An 18,123-nucleotide genomic window follows, 5' to 3' on the forward strand; every position below is an offset into this window, starting at 1 on the left:
CATAGTGGCACATTACTATGTCACCTTCTATAATACACAGGCAGCAGGTTTTCTGTCACAGTGTGTCTCATGACATGGCTGTTGGGAACTGATTTTGTTAACTTATTTAACAAGGGCACCCAACAGCCATGTCCTAGGACAAACTGTGACAATGCCAGCCATGATAAAGCACCTGTTGCCTGTGTGATATTATAATGCTGATGATCTTAACCTGCCTGGGTTGCTCTCTGTTATAAAGGCTTCTTTTACATGGAGTGGAATCTGCGTGTTCAGGGGGATCTGTCCCCTGAGCGGAGTGGGCAGATGCCAGGTCCGTGTCTACTCAGCATATGTACAGCGGACATGGACATAGCCGGCTCTGCTCTAAGGGCAGCTGGTGTAAACAAACCGGCTGTCCTCCAACCCAATCTGCTAGACGAAGGTGAATAGATCACTTTGGTTTTTTTTAGCAGATTGGATCGGAGGTGGGCGGGTGTAAATGGGCACAAGTATGTTTAGATCCATCGCTCTATAGAAGTGAATAGAGGGTCAGATCAGGTCAACCTGAAAAATGGACAGACAGACCTGATCAGACCTGTTGTGTGAACCCATCCTCAACCTTTTCCCCTTAACTGCTTACCGCCCACCCTCAGTACATTTACTGTGGCAGGGCGGCACGGCAGGCTGGACCACATACATGTACATCATCCAGCCTGTTCTGGATTAGGGATGCGTATGTGTGCGCCTGCTGCTAATCGACCATGTCACTGGCTTCAGCAGGATTTTGTCAGCAGGTCCTGGCCAATGATTTATGGCTGAGACATGCTGATCAGCTGTAGCTAACTGTGTAACACAGGGCTCTGTACACAGATCAGAAATCTGGCCAGCTTTGCAGGGAGAAAAAACAGCCAGATCTGTTAGTAAAAGCAGCACAGATTACACTTGTTAGGCACACAGTTAACGCCTTCATTGCCCCTTGATGTTAACCCAGCGAGTGCCATTAATATAGTGTACACTGTACAGTATTTTAGCTGATCACTGTATTAGTGTCACTATTGATGTCAATGCCAGTAAGTAAGTTAAGCTGGCCATAGATGGTTAGAATCTTGCCCAGTTTAGCAGGGACCTGCTAAGATTTGAACCATACATGGGCAGGCCGATTGTACACAAGTGATAGATCAACTTGGGTACAACCAGCCTGTCAGGTTTTTAAATGCGATTATTTTTTCAAGGCAGGGCCAGGGGCAGGGTTGAGGGTGGAGCTGAAGGGGGCCCCGTCAGGTAGGCTGTACGGGGCCCCATGTACAGGGCCGCTGCTGTGTCTCAGCCAATCAGGAGGAGAGTCCCGGACAACTAAGACACTCGTGGACATCGCTGGAGAGAGATGGGGCTCAGGTAAGTAATTAGGGGGTGCTGCTACACACAGAAGGTTTTTTTTATCTTAATGCATACATTGCATTAAGATAAAAAAACCCTTTTGCCTTTACAACTCCTTTAAAAACCTTTGGCAGGGGCAGTTCCCCTTTGCTAGACCCTGCCACTGACACATTGCAAGCTGCCAGGAAAGAGGTCATGAGAGGGCCAGCGGGAGTCTGACAGACAGCTCCCCCAATCAGAGTGTGGTTCCCTCTACTTGATTACTTGAGCTTCAGAAGGTTTTACCCCCTTTATGACCAGGCCATTTTTTTTTTTTGCTATTTGGCACTGTGCTATTTTAACTGGTAATTGCACGGCCATGCAATGCTGTACCTAAAATGAAATTTATTAATTTTTTTCACACAAATAGATCTTTCATTTGGTGGTATTTGATCACCAATGGTTTTTTTTTATTTTTTTGTGATATGAACAAAAAAAAAGACTGAAAATTTTGAAAAAAAAAATTAAAAAAAATCAATTTTCTTTGCTTTGTTCTAAAACATATCCAAAAAAAAAAATCTAATTTCTTCATAAATTTTGGCAAAAAAATATTCTGCTACAGGTCTTTGATTAAAAAAAAAAAAACACAACCCCAATAAAGTGTATATTAATTGGTTTGCATGAAAGTTATAGCGTCTACAAACTTTGGTATACATATTGGATTTTTAAATTTTATACTACGATTGGTGGTGGTCAGCGACTTATAATGGGACTGCGATAGTGCGGTGAGCAATCTGACACTAACTGACTGCCACTGACAGTAATTAGTGCTAACACTATACACAGTCACTGCACAAATGACTAGGGTTGCACCGATACTACTTTCAGACCGAGTACAAGTACCGATACTTTTTTTCAAGTTCTCGCAGATTCCGATTACTGATCGTTTTTTAAATTCTTTTTTTTACAATTTTATATATTTATATATGGGGAGGGGACTTTGGTGAGATATCAGGGGCTTAAACAGACCCCTGATATCTTCCCTTCCTCCGCTCTCCATCCTGAAAGATCCAGGACGCAGGGGGACCTGGAGGACGAAATGAATCGGAACCCGGAAGAGGATACAGAGAGTCGGGGAGGACACAGGAGGGACACGGAAGAGGACACAGAGGGGGACCCGGAGGATGAAATGGATCGGGACCCGGAGGAGGACAGAGGGAGCACAGAGGGGGAGCCGGAGAAGGACCCAGGGAGCATAGAGGGGGACCGGCGGGAGTGATCAGTGCGGTGATGGGGGCAGTTGCAAGCACTAATCTCCCTGACAGCAATGGGAGAGAGGAGAAGTGACTGTCAGAAAAGCTATACAGGGAGATCGGTGCTTGTAACTCCCCCCTACCGCCACACTGATCATCTCTGAGGCTGCCCAAGTACCGGGTCAAGCATCGTAGCATTTGCACGAGTATAAGTACTTATGCAAATGCTCGGTATCGGCACTGATACAGATACTAGTATCGATATCGGAGCAACCTTACTAATGACACTGAGAAGGGGTTAACATCTAGAGCAATCAAGGGAATAGATGTGTGCCTAACAATGTGTAATGTGTGTATTATGTGCTGCTTTTACTAACCAATCTCTGTTTATTATACCTGCTGTTCAGGAAGAAAGAGATCCTCTGTACAGAGTCCTGTGTTGATTATCAACACAGGGCTCTGGGCTGTGATTGGACACAACAAACCAGCAGGCCCCAGCCATGAATCAGTGACCGTGACTTGCTGACAGACTGTCACAGCGGGTTTTGGCAGGGGGGCATGCATGCGCATGCCCTAAATCCAGAAGCAGGCAGCAGAATACGGGCAAGTTGCTTTGCCTGCAGGGGCCCCCCCATCTGTAGTACATTGCAGGCAGACAGTCCACAAGTGGCTAAAGCATGACAAGGGAAAGACATGTTGGATTAGCCAGCACAGTAAAAACTGTCCCTGGAAAGAGGAGTAGGGCCAGCAAATGCAGTGGATGTGTGGAGGAGACTGCTTCAAAGCTGAACCTGGTACAGGAGGGCTGCCTATACCCCTCTATTGTTAGCCCTGTCTGTGAGACATGCACACTTCCTAAGTTTTATACCTTTAAAAATGCTGCAAGTACAGAGAAATACCTGTATATCAAATCAAAATCCAATTTACTCCTAAATTCCTGTTGGCGCAAGCAACACGGTGGATTTTCTGCATCAAAATATTAACCAGCATTGTCAGCCTTGCTCCGTGGACTATAGAATTCCGCTTATCTCTCTCCCACTTCACATTACAAACATTAAATACTTTTCCAACTAAAAAATTCTGCAAACTACAAAAAAAATCGCTTCGCTGCGCTTAAAGTAACAAAATTATACTAGAAAAAGCAGCTAGCACAAACTGTTGGCAACAATTGACAAAAAATAGAAATAAAATGCACCTATCAGTAACCTCAATGGGGAAACATGTCTATATGGACCATAGGGGTCTCTGGTAATAGAGGGCCTAAGACCCTATCACTCCTCAAAACATTCCAGTGTTTTTTCAGAATTTTTTAAATTAAACCCCCTTTGCAACAACAATTTATGCTCCAGCTGCATAATTTCTTCATGGGACACAATTATTTTTGTGTCAGGTCACCGGTGGGGGCAAGTGACTAGGATCGCACCGCGGAGGTTGTGGACCCAATGGCTGACTGCTGAGGGTCGATGGTTCTGAGAAGCAGCGAATGGAGAAGAAGCAACAGTCCAGGGCAACAAAGAATAGTCAGGAGGACAAGCCAAGGTCTGGGTGACAAGCAGACAGGGATGGTCAGGAGGACACGCCAAAGGTCGGGGCAACAAGCAGACATGGATGGTCAGGAGAACACGCCATAGGTCGGTACACAGAAACAAACGTAGAGCACACAGCAAGAATCACTCAGGGAGGCCTTTAGACAATTGGTAAAATAAAATAAATTATTGTGTATGCGCTAGGAAAATAAGCTAATACGTGATAAAAATGAAATAAAATCAAATAAATAAAACCAAAATTAAATTAACAAATAAATACAATATAGTAAAATCTATGAATAATCAATATTAAATGCTATAAGTAATAATCAGTGCCAATCGCCTGTGGAAAAAAGTTAATAAAATACACAACTAAATATATAACTATAAATCAGCATGCGACATGCAAAATGTGGAAAGTCCAGGTGCTACTTGTATAAATGAAGTGTCCAACAATTCAGTACAAATCAATTCATAAAAAATATATAAAAATCAAAGTGCAAACATTAGTGTCCAAAAAAGTAGGCATTCCTCATGCTCTTCCTATAAGGTGTGCAAACAACGGCGTGCTTCAGTGCCCTCCAGTGACCCCCAATTGCTCATGCGCTCACCTCTGAGCGTGTGACCCAGTGGTTAAACAGTGTCTAAACACGCATAAGAGCCACTCCAGGGCTCATACAGGGTCTGCTGGTAATGATCTGCACCTCGCTCAGATAAACACCAATGGCAACATGTATGAGAAAGAAAGGAGACTACATAGCATAATACCGCCAGGGATTTATTTCAAAACCATAATACCAATTCCCTCCAGGAGGGTACTCACAATGTATAGGTGCGTAAGTGCACCATCCTATCCAGAGTATGGTATACAGGGATACAGGTAAATCCTATGGCGTGCGGTGTGGTGTGTAATCCTCTGCTTGTCTGTGTTGATAGCTCCGTCCTGCCCCTCCCCTACGTGTCTTCGGCACAGGGATCATGTGCCTTCATCTGGGGAAGACGCGTAGGGGAGGGGCAGGACAAAGCTATCAACACAGACAGGCAGAGGATTACACACCGCACCGCACGCCATAGGATTTACCTGTATCCCTGTATACCATACTCTGGATAGGATGGTGCACTTAGGCCTCTTTCACACTGGGGCGGTTTGCAGGCGGTAGTGCGCTAAAAATACCGCCTGCAAACCGCCCCTAAACAGCCTCCGCTGTTTGTTCAGTGTGAAAGCCCGAGGGCTGAAGCGGTGAAGCGGTGCGCTGGCAGGACGGTAAAAAAAATTCCTGCCAACCGCTTCTTTGGAGCGGTGAAGGAGCAGTGTATTCACCGCTCCTAAACCACTCCTGCCCATTGAAATCAATGGGACAGCGCGGCTATACCGCGGTAATATATATAGCCGCGCTGTACGAGCGGATTTAACCCTTTTTCGGCCGCCAGCGGGGTTAAAACCGCACCGCTAGCGGCCGAATACAGCCTCAAAAACTATGGTAAAACAGCGCTAAAAATAGCGCTGTTTTACCGCCGACGCCCCCACCGCCCCAGTGTGAAAGGGGCCTTACGCACTTATACATTGTGAGTACCCTCCTGGAGGGAATTGGTTATATGGTTTTGAAATAAATCCCTGGCGGTATTATGCTATGTAGTCTCCTTTCTTTCTCATACATGTTGCCATTGGTGTTTATCTGATCGAGGTGCAGATCATTACCAGCAGACCCTGTATGAGCCCTGGAGTGGCTCTAATGCGTGTTTAGACACTGTTTAACCACTGGGTCACACGCTCAGAGGTGAGCGCATGAGCAATTGGGGGTCACTGGAGGGCACTGAAGCACGCCGTTGTTTGCACACCTTATAGGAAGAGCATGAGGAATGCCTACTTTTTTGAACACTAATTTTTGCACTTTGATTTTTATATATTTTTTATGAATTGATCTGTACTGAATTGTTGGACACTTCATTTATAAAAGTAGCACCTGGACTTTCCACATTTTGCATGTCGCATGCTGATTTATATTTATATATTTAGTTGTGTATTTTATTCACTTTTTTCCACAGGCGATTGGCACTGATTATTACTTATAGTATTTAATATTGATTATTCATAGATTTTACTATATTGTATTTGTTAATTTATTTTGGTTTTATTTATTTGATTTTATTTAATTTTTATCACGTATTGGCTTATTTTCCTAGCGCATACACAATAATTTATTTTATTTTGTCACATACACGATATGAAACGTGGTTAGTGTGTGCAGCTTATTTAGGTATTGGAATTCACTTTATAGGCATTAATCCATCTGTGGCTCACAAGATCTTTGTGCAATCTTCAGACAATTGGTGCTTGGGCAAAGCTGGCTTGCAGTGCACGGGGTTAAATAGTGTTTCTGTTAGAGGCTGGGGTGGAGCCATACTGAGAGAAGATTACTTAAACACACAGGTGTGGTAGCACAGTCCCTAAAGCTGATAGACCAGAGAGGTAAGCAGACAGTCAGGGCATGAAATGTCACTGCAGATTCATGACAGGACCCCCTCTCCCTTACGAGGCCTCCCCCGCTCGGACCCAGGCTTGGAGGGGAACTTCAAATGAAACCTCCTCAAAAGTCGAGATGCATAGACATCAGATGCAGGGATCCAAGACCTCTCCTCAGGACCAAAACCTTTCCAATGCACGAGGTACTGAAGAATGCCTCTACAGACCTGGGAATCCAGAATTTGACTAACCTCGTACTCCTGATTATCCTCTGAGACCGGAACCAAGCTGGGGAAAGGACGAGATAACTTATTGATAACTAAAGGCTTCAGAAGGGAAACATGAAAGAAGTTTGAGATCTTAAAGCTTTTGTGGATCTGAAGTTTAAAACAAACGGGGTTTAACTTGGAAATTATAGTGTACGGGCCAATGAATCTTTGGGGCAAATTACAGAGAAGAGACCTGGAGCTTGATGTTCCTGGTGGAAAGCAAGACCTTGTCTCCTGGCAGTAGAGAAGGCGGCTTACGCCTGCGACAATCGGCAAAACCCTTGAATTTGTCAGCAGCTGCCCGGAGGGCACCCCAAATAGAATTGAATGATTCTTGAACCGTAGCCAAAGCTAGAATGTCCGGAGAACAGGTCATGGGAAGAGGGAGCTGAGGGTGTCTTCCATAAACCGTGAGAAAGGGTGTCTTCTGAAAACCGATGTTAACGTGATTATTGTGAGAGAATTCTGCCCACGGGAGTAGAAAGGACCAATCGTCATGATGAGCAGAGTGTGGAGGAAGACCTCTAACACCGGATTAACCCTCTCAGTCTGTCCATTGGATTGAGGGTGGTAAGAAGAGGAAAAATCCAATATAATATTGGAGGGATTTGCAAAAGGCTCTCCAAAAGCGAGATGTAAATTGAACACCTCTGTCAGAAACAATATGGGAAGAAACCCCATGGAGGCAGAAGAGTAGGCCACCAATAGTGGCAACTAATGAGATAGAATTGGAATCATGTCCCCAAGGAAGGATCTTAACTCTTAGCTCAATGGGGACAAAGGTCTTGCCAGGAGGAATTTTTGACTCCAGGGTGGTAGAGTGGGCAAGAATGCATGAGGTAGGAGTGATCAGCTCAGGTTCAGGGGTGGTCTCCTCATCCAGAGTGTCAAATGATCTGTGAGAAAGCACCGCAGCTGATTTTTTACAGAACACATCCCGGAAATTTCTATATGCAAAGGATACTGATGTGGTGGCAACAGAAAGTGACTCCTTAGGGGAAACCTTAAGTAGGCTGGATGAGAAACAAGAGGAACCCCAAGCCAGGATCTGCCCAGACGTCCAGTCAATTGGTGTGGAGAATGGAGCTGTAACCAAAGAAGGCCCAATACGCTGGCTAATTTTCAGTTCTGGTTCTGAGTATTAAGCAGGTTGCTTCTGGTCCCGGTGTCATTAAACACAACCTTTCCAGTCACGGCGTTGTTTCTGCTTCCGGTTAGTTATTCTATTGTGCTTTGGAGCGCAATCAGTGGGAGGCGGATACTTCCAGCCCCTACCCTTAGATTAGTGCAGTGACAGATGCTGGCCACGTCAATGATGATGTCTGATTACAAAAAATGCATTGGTTGGAGCGTGGACACGTAATGTCACTGAGCAACAGGGACTGTGGCCATCTTGTTGGTTGGAAACGTTAATATGCAGTTTTTGACATGCTTGATTTGACCATACCTATTGTGAGTATTCTAGACTATTTTAAAAAGTATTGAAGTGCTTTTACATACTACACCATGAGGCGGTTTTATTCTCCCCTTTGACATTTATGTATGGTGATCTGACCTCTGAAGTGACCAAGAAGGGAGACCACGATCAAGCCATAAAATCATTGAAGTCTATTGGGAGTCTGACTGTGTCTAGTGGCTGATTGAGTGCTGTTTGACCGCTTATAACTTGGTGGTCTATATCCAAGGGTAAGTGTGCTGTGGTGTAGGTGGAGGATTCTTTTCGCCATGTATGGGAGAATATTAGACATAAACCTGAGGTGCTCTTCACGTGTTTAACTTTATTGGATCTATACGGACATTCTTGAAGGATTTTATTTGTATCCTAAAAGGATTGCATTTTATTTCTATAAAAAAATGCTTAGGCCTGATTAATATAGATGATAAAATTCTGGCTAATATTTTAGCCAAATCGTTTGTTATTCCCACTTTAATGAATGCTCATAGACCAAATGTGATATATTCCAGGTAGATCCAGCCACAATGTACCAAACCCCAGTTTCCTTACTCCTCTCTTGTCGGCTTTAGATACCAATAAAACCTTTAAATACATTAGATGGCCCTATGTGACCCATGTTCTTCACAAATTTGGCTTCTGACATGTCTTTATTACTTAAATAAATAGTCTTTATACTCTTCCCAATGCCCATATTATAACAATTTTGGAGCTTTTCCAAGATAGCAAGGAAAGAATAGATTGACCCAGTCCCAGTTTTTGCTGGATTTTTTTCTCCTTACTGTAAAATCACTTTCTCCCCCATTGGGAGTTGCAGTGTGGTTAGAGAGAACCTAGGAAGCCTAGGACGCCATAGAAAAGTTGTGAGTAGACCGTTTAATTCTTGGGTATACTTTTGAGGATACAAGGTTGGAGAAAATATGCATATTGATGTCAATATATCTTGAGAGGGGTGACAATTTCCACTCCCAAATATTTAGGTTTATCAGGATCTATTAACTTTTTTCTTTTCTGTTCACTAAAGGACACAGCGGTATCATTCCTGACTGTAGGGTTATAGCGCCACTTTCAGGAGTAGGACACTAGGCAGAAAAAAGAATGCAGCACTGCCTATAGACAGTCCTAACCAGTGGCAAAGCCCTTCATCTGTGATAGGCAGCTCAGTTAGTCACAATGCAGTGTAAAATATATGAGAGTGGTTGGTGCAGTGTCCTTCAATGAACCCAGAAAAGGGGATTTTATGGAGAGCAGAAAAAAATCCAGTTTTCTATTGTTCATTGAAGGACACAGCCTGGTTTTATTCATGACTGTAGGGATGTCATGAATCATCAAGGGGTGGATAACCAGGAGTAAAAAAATGCAACCCACAAAAGGAACTCCTAGGAGAAGAACAAAAGTGAAAGCAAATCCTAAAACCAGCAAATCACGCTATAGGTCCCAGCTTTTAATGTCCAATGTCAGAAGCATCAATAAAATTCAATCCGATCAGAAGGATAATCAAGGAGCACCTAATTAGAGGATCCTGCAGCTTCCAAAGGAGATCCGGGCTGACCCAAAGCAGCTCGAGCAAGAACAAAAAAAAAAAAAACAGGAGCGCGTGATCCTCATTAGCATGACAGTATACAATTTATTAAAAGAAAAAAAATAGCACACTTTGTTAAAATTCTTGACATTCTGCATGGGTGGTAGGAATCTCTAAGATGGATACAAATCAAGACTGTGCAGGAACTGCAGCTCCAGATCCCCTGGCTGGCATCACAGGGATCCACTCTGACAGCTGTCAAAAAGACCGCCAATAAACAGCATTCTGTGCCACTACCTAATGCCTCCTGGTGACCTCTACATGCTGTTGGAAAGGGGGGGGGGGGGGTTTGAAGGACAACCCTTCTTTCTCAAACCTGTTGTAGGAAAAGATCAAAGAGCCTCAAACTGTCACTTGCAAAACTTTATACCCAAAACATGCATTCGAAGATGCCCAAACATTAACCTTGTAAAACTATGAACAGAAGGGCAGGTAGCTGCCTTGCAACTTGAGCCACAGACAACTGATGCTGAAAAGCCCAAGATGCTCTAATCACACTGGTGGACTGTGCCATGACAGTCTGAACAAGAGTCTGTCTAATCCATTGTGAAATAGTGGCAGAGGAAGCTGCCAAACCTTTTCATGGACCATTTTTTGTAGTCAGACCTACAGAAAAAAGCTGTAGTGGACAGATACACATGTACAGCCCGAACCACATCCAAGGAGTGAAGTGAAATTTTCCTTAGGATGTGAAAGGCGCAGTCAAGGGGGTGGAAGAACAATGTCCTCATTCAGATCAAAATCGGACACTACCTTCATTCATCAAGGAGGAAGGAAATGGATGAAAAACCACTTTATTCTTGTGCAAGACCAAATAAGGAGATTTACAAGACAAAGTAGACGTGATCACCACCAAAAAAGCAAACCTTTGGGATAGAGTCACCAAGGTAAGTTCCCTAAAATTCTCAAAAGGGAGGTTTCTGTAGGGCCGATTCTAAATTCAGGTCCAGCGGAAACAACGGAGAACTTATCGGAGGAGCGACACGTCTACCCCTTTGAATAAAAGTATGAATTAAGGAATTATGTAGCCAGGGGACGTTGAAAGAAAACTGCAAGTGCTGAAACTTGGCCCCTAATCTTACTCAAAGCAAGCTTCTGATGAAAGTCTCATTGGAGAAAAGCCAATTTTTTAAGACACGAAGGTGCGTGGCTTGAAACTTGCAGTCTCGCATCATGAAATTTAGGCCTTCCCGGATCAATGGTAAATTTCCGAGAGGTGGAATTACATGCCATGGTGGGAATAACAGATGCTGACAACCCCCTGTCTCTCAGAACCTGCCTTTCAAAAGCCAGCAACAGTAGGTTTGTGCTTGGAGGGATGAATGTGCAGACTAGTGCTGGATTTTTTATTGGGGAAGTGAGAATTTTTGCTGAAAGGGTAATGTGGGGGAGAGCGCTGCTTGTGGGTTTTGTTTAAAGTGTAAGTTCACCTTTACAGAAAATTTGTAAGGTGAACTCACAATGAACCCCCATCCCCATCCCCCCCATTTCCACTGTACCTGAGTCTCACAATCACCCGCTGTGAGACATCAGGTCGGCGCTTTACCGATCCAGGGATTTGAAATCCCCACAGCTTTCTCTCCTTCTCCAGCGCTGACAGAACAGGCTAGGTGGGTTTTGATTGGTCGGCGCCGTTCATGTGACGGCGCTGACCAATTAGGAGGCCTCCTATATGTACCTTTACGAGGTATGTATAGGAGATTAAGCCACAGGGATTTCAAATCCCCAGACCAGTGAAGTGGTGACCTGATGTCTCACAGCGGGTGACCAGGAGACTCAGGTACAGCGGGACCCGGAGGGGGGGGTTTGGGGTCCAGTGTAAGTTCACATATTTTCTGTAAAGGTGAATTTACCCGGTCCCCTAAGCTCCTCCCACTGTTAAGTTTGGTCAGACCTACTGTTTGCCACTGCACTACTCTCTTTGGGTATCCTGTTTTTTTTTACTACTTACTGTAGTTTTAGTTTTCAAACCGTTGCCATAAACCAAATTGCAAAAAAAAAAAAAAAATAATAAAATAATAAAAAATTATAAAACACACGTAAATGCCATTATGCATTTATTAAACAACTGCTAAATTAATTTAAAATGACATAAGTTAAAAGTATTTGAATTTGACTTGACACCAGCCTTCTATAATACACAACAGCAGTTAAACTGGGAGAGGGATGTACTAACAGGAGGAGAGAGCAAAGTGAGGACTTCATTAGGGTGCTGCTGTACCATAATCCACTTGGGCTGTGTTGTTACCTAAGCTGCGTGCCATTGCAGTGAAGGGCAAATACTCAGGCACGTAAAATGGTTCACACACACATGTATTTTCATCTGTGTACTTAACCATTTGGCTGGAGCTCAGCTTTAAAAGTGTTCCACAAACATTTTTATAACAGTGGCGAAAACAAGATAAAAAAGTGTGGTTTATTCAAGCAGAATATATTTTTCTCTATCACCTAAGGTGACAAAACACTTCAGTTAAGCCCACAAATGCACCACAGCCTGTTTATTTTATCCACCGGGGTTTTAGAGGTCATGACTTCCCTACTGTAGCATGCTATAAAGACTAGAGACAAAATGCTTGGGTCAACAACATTCTTTATATATAGGTGCTGGAAAAAAGCAAAAAATAAACTACAAACATTGACACACACCCTGAAAAAATATTCTAATATCAGTGGTCAACCACTATGTTTTATTATACAAATCTAAGAGTTTGGTGAAACAAAGATATACAACCTAAAAAGAGATCTTTTGAGGAGACTACATTTAGAGGTTTTGTTTACTACAGCTATATCCAAGAGATGAGAAACATTTAAACAAATTTCTTGCGCTCTCTTTTCTTTCATCAGTTGTGAAAAAAAAGTTCTATATGTTTAACCTTTCTATAATGGCTCCTAAAATGTAATCTGATTTAGAATGCGGTGGTCCGCGAAAGTCAGAGTTTGGCTGCAAGGACTGGCTATCAGCCCATGGGGCAGTGCGGGGTGTCCACCAGAAAAGAAAAGAGGGAGGTGGGAGAGCCTTTTTAGTGTAGTAAGTGACTTACATATGGTGATTAACTTAGATGGTTTATCAATAGGAAAAAAAGAAAATTACTTACATCTGCTGAGGCTGCGGATACCCCATTGCATAGAAATACGCAACTTTCTGTAGCACAAAAATCTGTCTCCTCGGGAATCATGGATCCTCTGTGGGGTTCTCAGGCAGCTGTGAACTAGGTGAGTGAGGTCTATAAAAAGCCAATCGGTGGTCAGGACGACAGAGATGCCTATTGTTATACGTCCAAGGATGGATGGGTGTTAATTAAGCCAGATGACCCCAAACTATCCTTAAACATAGGACAACAGGAGCCGCTGCCAATGAGACCACCGACAAGCTTTTTTAGATCTTTTCTAAAATGTAATCTGGTTTCTATATCGTATCAGCAATATTAAAAAGGACTTTAAAGGCCACTCGGTTCCTATACATTATACAACCATATATAATAATGATCCCTCACACAGGATCTTTTTGGGTAGAGGCAATTTTACCCCACATTACAGAGGGAGTGCAATTAAAAGACAAATTTCCAAATTAGAAACCAAATGGATCCATAAAATTAAGTCTTTGACCCCTTATGGCCTTAATGTCGACTGGGATGAGAATGCCTTTATCGACAATGCTTAGATCTAATAGTTATATTTTTCATCTCTAATTAATAGGGTAGTTATATGGTTAGGGCCCCTTTAAAAATGTAAATTGGTAGGTCAGTGGTGAGTGCTGACATTTTTATATAGCTCTGAAATTTTTATAATTTACATTTTTTTTATATTTATGGAAACATTTATATTGTTGTTTTTTATATTTATTGGTTATATATGTTGTAATTTTGTGAAACGTGACAGTTTCCTTTTTTCCCTTTTTTTGAGCTACATACAAGTTTAGAAACAAGCATTGATGATCAATATAATTACTATTCACTAGATGGCGCCAGACTGATCTCTGCCCCCCCCCCCCCCCCCCTATTATTTTTTATATATACACACATACACACACATATACATATTGTACACTATATCACCAAAAGTATTCTGACACCTGCCTTTATACACACTTGAACGTTAATTGCATCCCAGTTTTAGTCTGCAAGGGTTTAATATTGAGTTGGCCCACCCTTTGCATCTTCGTTCTAATTCATCCCAATTCATCCCTTCGTTCTAATTCATCCCAAATCTATCGGGTTGAGGTCAGGACTTGGTGCAGGCGAGTCAAGTTCCTCCACCCCAAACTCGCTCATACATTTCTTTATGGACCTTGCTTTGTGCACTGGTCTAAATCATTTAGTGGAGGGGGGGGGGGGGGGGGATTATGGTGTGGGGTGTTTTTTCAGTGGTTAGGCTTGGCCCCTTACTTCCAGTGAACTCTTAAAGTGATTGTAAAGCTTTGTTTTTTTAAACAAACATGTCATACTTACCTCCACTGTACAGTTAGTTTTGCACAGAGTGGCCCCGATTATCATCTTCTGGTGTCCCCCGGCAGTGCTATCAGCATCTCCCCGCATCGTATAACCCCCCTAGGAGAAGCACTCTCCCAGGGTTTACCTTGTGGGCGCGCTCCCACGTCCAGCATTTGCATAGACGCAGAATGTAGGACTCGCTCCCACCCCCCGGCGCCCGTGTCATTGTATTTGATGGACAGCAGAGGGAGAAAATGGCTGTGCTGCTATCAATCTATCCAAACAAGAGCCGAGAAGCTCGGGCAGAGAGGTATAGCGCGTCTTCACCGAGGGATCGAAGGGGGTCAGGTGAGTAAAACAGGGGGCTAGGGGGCTGGTCACTGTCAGAAGTTTTTTCACCTTAATGCATAATTCTATGCTCCCAACACCTGAAGGGGACTTAAGCCTCTCTTCAACAGAAACCTCCGCTCTCAAGCCAACAGTGCCCAAGCTGCCTTAAGCCTGTCGCCACCGGAAACTTCCGCCCTCAAAGTGATTGTAAAGTCTTGTTTAAAAAATAAAATAACAAACATGTTATACTTACCTGCTCTGTGCAGTTGGTTTTGCACAGTGGCCCAGATCCTCCTCTTCTCGAGTCCCTCTTCTGTGCTCCTGCCCCCTCCCTCCTGTTGAGTGCCCCCACAGCAAGCAGCTTGCTGTGGGGGCACCCGGGCAGAGTCACAGCACCCTGTGTCCATTCAGACACAGAGCCATGACCCGCCCTCACGCCTTCTGTTCTAGCCAATGAGGAGGGGAGCCCCGGGCATCTGAGACACACCTGCAACTTCGCTGGATAAAGATGGGCTCAGGTAAATATTAGGGGGGCTGCAGCACACAGGTTTTTTTATCTTAATGCATTAAAAAAACCTTCTGCCTTTACAACTCCTTTAAGCCCCCCGGCGCCCGAGGGGACTTAAGCCCCTCTAGCCTCCCAGACCATGTGCCCTTAAGCCCCCACCGCCTAAAGAGACTTAAGCCTCCTGCCTCCAGGAACCTCTGGCTTTGAGCCACCCTAGCGCCCCATGGGCACCTAAGCCGTCGAACCCTAAAGCCTTGTACACACAAGAGAATAATATGACTAATGTTCGTCTGTTTTTTGTATGCTAGTCTCATATCGAAAATGAAGAGGTTACTCAACTTACGGAAATTCTCATACGACAGAATGCAACTTCAGCAGTGATCTAATGTATTGTATTGTATTGTATAGTAATGTATTATTTTGTTTCCGAGCATGCGCATTCTTGTTCTTCCGATTTTTTTCAGACGAAAACTGTACTGGCTGAATGAAAATCATACAATCTTGTATTGTACCACATATGAAAATATTTTGTGCTTGTCCCTTTGGGTAATTTCGGACGAACTGTTGTGATCGGCTCTCGAAAGCTGTGTACTAAAGATCAGATTATTACGTGATCGCTTCGAAAGCGGTATTTTTCATCTGATTTTCTGATTGTGTGTACTAGGATTTAAGCCCCTCTTCTCTTGGCCAACGACACTTAAGCCTACGTCGGTGATCTTCACCCTCTCCTTCCTACCTCTGCTTGTCTTTCAAGCGGTCTGGGTTTGATGTACAGCACTGAGAAATGCAGTACAGCCTGCCATCAAGTCAGTTTCAGGTACTTGTGTCAGTCGTAAAAAAACATGTTTAATGACACCATAGCTGGATAAAATGTTGGATTTTGCTAACTCTCTGGAGTTCAGTTTAAATGTGACAGTGACTATACTATTTACAGAAAAGATCATGCCCATATATTACTATATACCATGTCACTTTATATAGACTATTATATATACTATTTACAGGCAAGAACATGCCCTGTGTGATCCTAGGAAAAGGTATTCAAACTGTATAATAGTCATCAGTGTTACATTGTTACTAAAGCCATTTTTTTGTTTTAATTAGGAGTAGCATGAGGTTAAAATTACTGCCAGGTTTTTATTGCTGTCTTTGCTTTGCCCCTACTCTATTTTTCCTGGTGAATATTTTCATCAGCACTAAAAATGAGGGATATCCAAAATTATGAGTCATCAACAGAACAGGAATAAAGAAAAAATCTTCTTCTGATGATGCCTGTCAGAAGATAGTTCCCCTGACGTCAAATTTACAGGGCAGAAAATAAAGGAAATCTCTGCACTGAGACACATTTGTCATGTTTTTATTGTTGATTGTTTTTCCTTTTGGGATCCTTCCCCTTATTTATGAACCAGTGCTATCCTGTCACAGTGTGGCATCAGGACACTTAGTGAAGGGGAATCTCCTAAGGGGAAATGATGTACAGTGAGGGAAAAAAGTATTTGATCCCCTGCTGATTTTTTACATTTGCCCACTAACAAAGAAATGATCAGTCTATAATTTTAATGGCAGGTTTCTTTTAACAGTGAGAGACAGAATAACAACAGCAAAAATATCCAGAAAAGCGCATTTCAAAAAAGTTATAAAATTGATTTGCATTTTAAAAAATGAAATAAGTATTTGACCCTTTCACAAAACATGACTTAGTACTCAGTGGCAAAACCCTTGTTAGCAATCACAGAGATCAGACGATTCTTTTAGTTGGCCACCAGGTTTGCACACATCTCAGGAGGGATTTTTTCCTACTCCTCTTTGCATATCCTCTCCAAGTCATTAAGATTTTGAGGCTGATGTTTGGTAAACCTCAACCTTTCAGCTCCCTTCACATATTTTCTATGAGATTAAGGTCTGGAGACTGGCTAGCCCACTCCAGGACCTGAATGGGCTTCTTCTTGAGCCACTCCTTTGTTGCCCTGGCTGTGTGTTTTGGGTCACTGTCATGCTGGAATACCCATCCGAAACCCATTTTCAATGCCCTGGCTGAGGGAAGGAGGTTCTCATCCAAGATTTGATGGTACATGGACCCATCCATCATCCCTTTGATGTGGTGAAGCTGTCCCCTTCGCAGAAAAACACCCCAAAGCATAATGTTTTCACCTCCATATTTGACAGTGGGGATGGTGTTCTTGGGGGTCACAGGCAGCATTCCTCCTCCTCCAAACACGACGAGTTGAGTTGATGCCAAAGAGCTTTATTTTGGTCTCATCTGACCACAACACTCACCCAGTTCTCCTCTGAATCATTCAGATGTTCATTAGCAAACTTCAGACAGGCCTGTACATGTGCTTTCTTAAGCAGGGGGACCTTGCGGGTGCTGCGGGACCTTTCAGTCCTTCACGGCATAGTGTGATACCAATTGTTTTCTTGGAGACTATGGTCCCAGTTGCCTTGAGATCATTGACAAGATTCTCCCGTGTAGTTCTGGGCTGATTCCTCCTCATCACAAACTCCACGAGGTAAGATCTTGCATGGAGCCCCAGACCGAGGGAGATTGACAGTTTTTTTGTGTGACAGACTCACCCGGGACAGGGGCTTTTGGAGTGGACTGAATACTATCCTCTTGCCTACCGATTATGGGCCCTGGCATTTGGGGGAACGGTGCGCTTTGTGAGCTGTATGCCTGGGGACCCTTGAGGTGGTGTTGCTTTGGATTCGGGTCCTTGTCCCCCAGGACACACAGACTCTGGGGACCCTGTATTTGCTATATTAGAAATAGTGACTGATTCATAATGTTGGGACACATACTGTGAGGAGATGCTAATATCATCAACTCCAGCCACCTGTCTGTTATCCTCTATAATGTAAATGAGTCTAATCTGGCTTACCACAGCTTCTAAGAGTATTCCACCCATTGTTGTTTGTGCTAATGAACCCTGTGTTGATGTTTATGGTAATGTGTATTGAATAGTCAGCGAGCTA

At 43.4% G+C, this 18,123-nt stretch overlaps 1 protein-coding gene across 1 annotated transcript in view; it reads right to left on the minus strand.

The window, feature by feature from the left end:
- UQCC1 (ubiquinol-cytochrome c reductase complex assembly factor 1) overlaps nt 1–18,123 on the minus strand; it is a 373,374-nt gene that overhangs the window by 244,591 nt on the left and 110,660 nt on the right. The gene's annotated exons all lie outside the window — the stretch shown is intronic.

Source organism: Aquarana catesbeiana, linkage group LG12, assembly GCF_042186555.1.
Source record: "Aquarana catesbeiana isolate 2022-GZ linkage group LG12, ASM4218655v1, whole genome shotgun sequence".
NCBI classification, from domain to species: domain Eukaryota; kingdom Metazoa; phylum Chordata; class Amphibia; order Anura; family Ranidae; genus Aquarana; species Aquarana catesbeiana.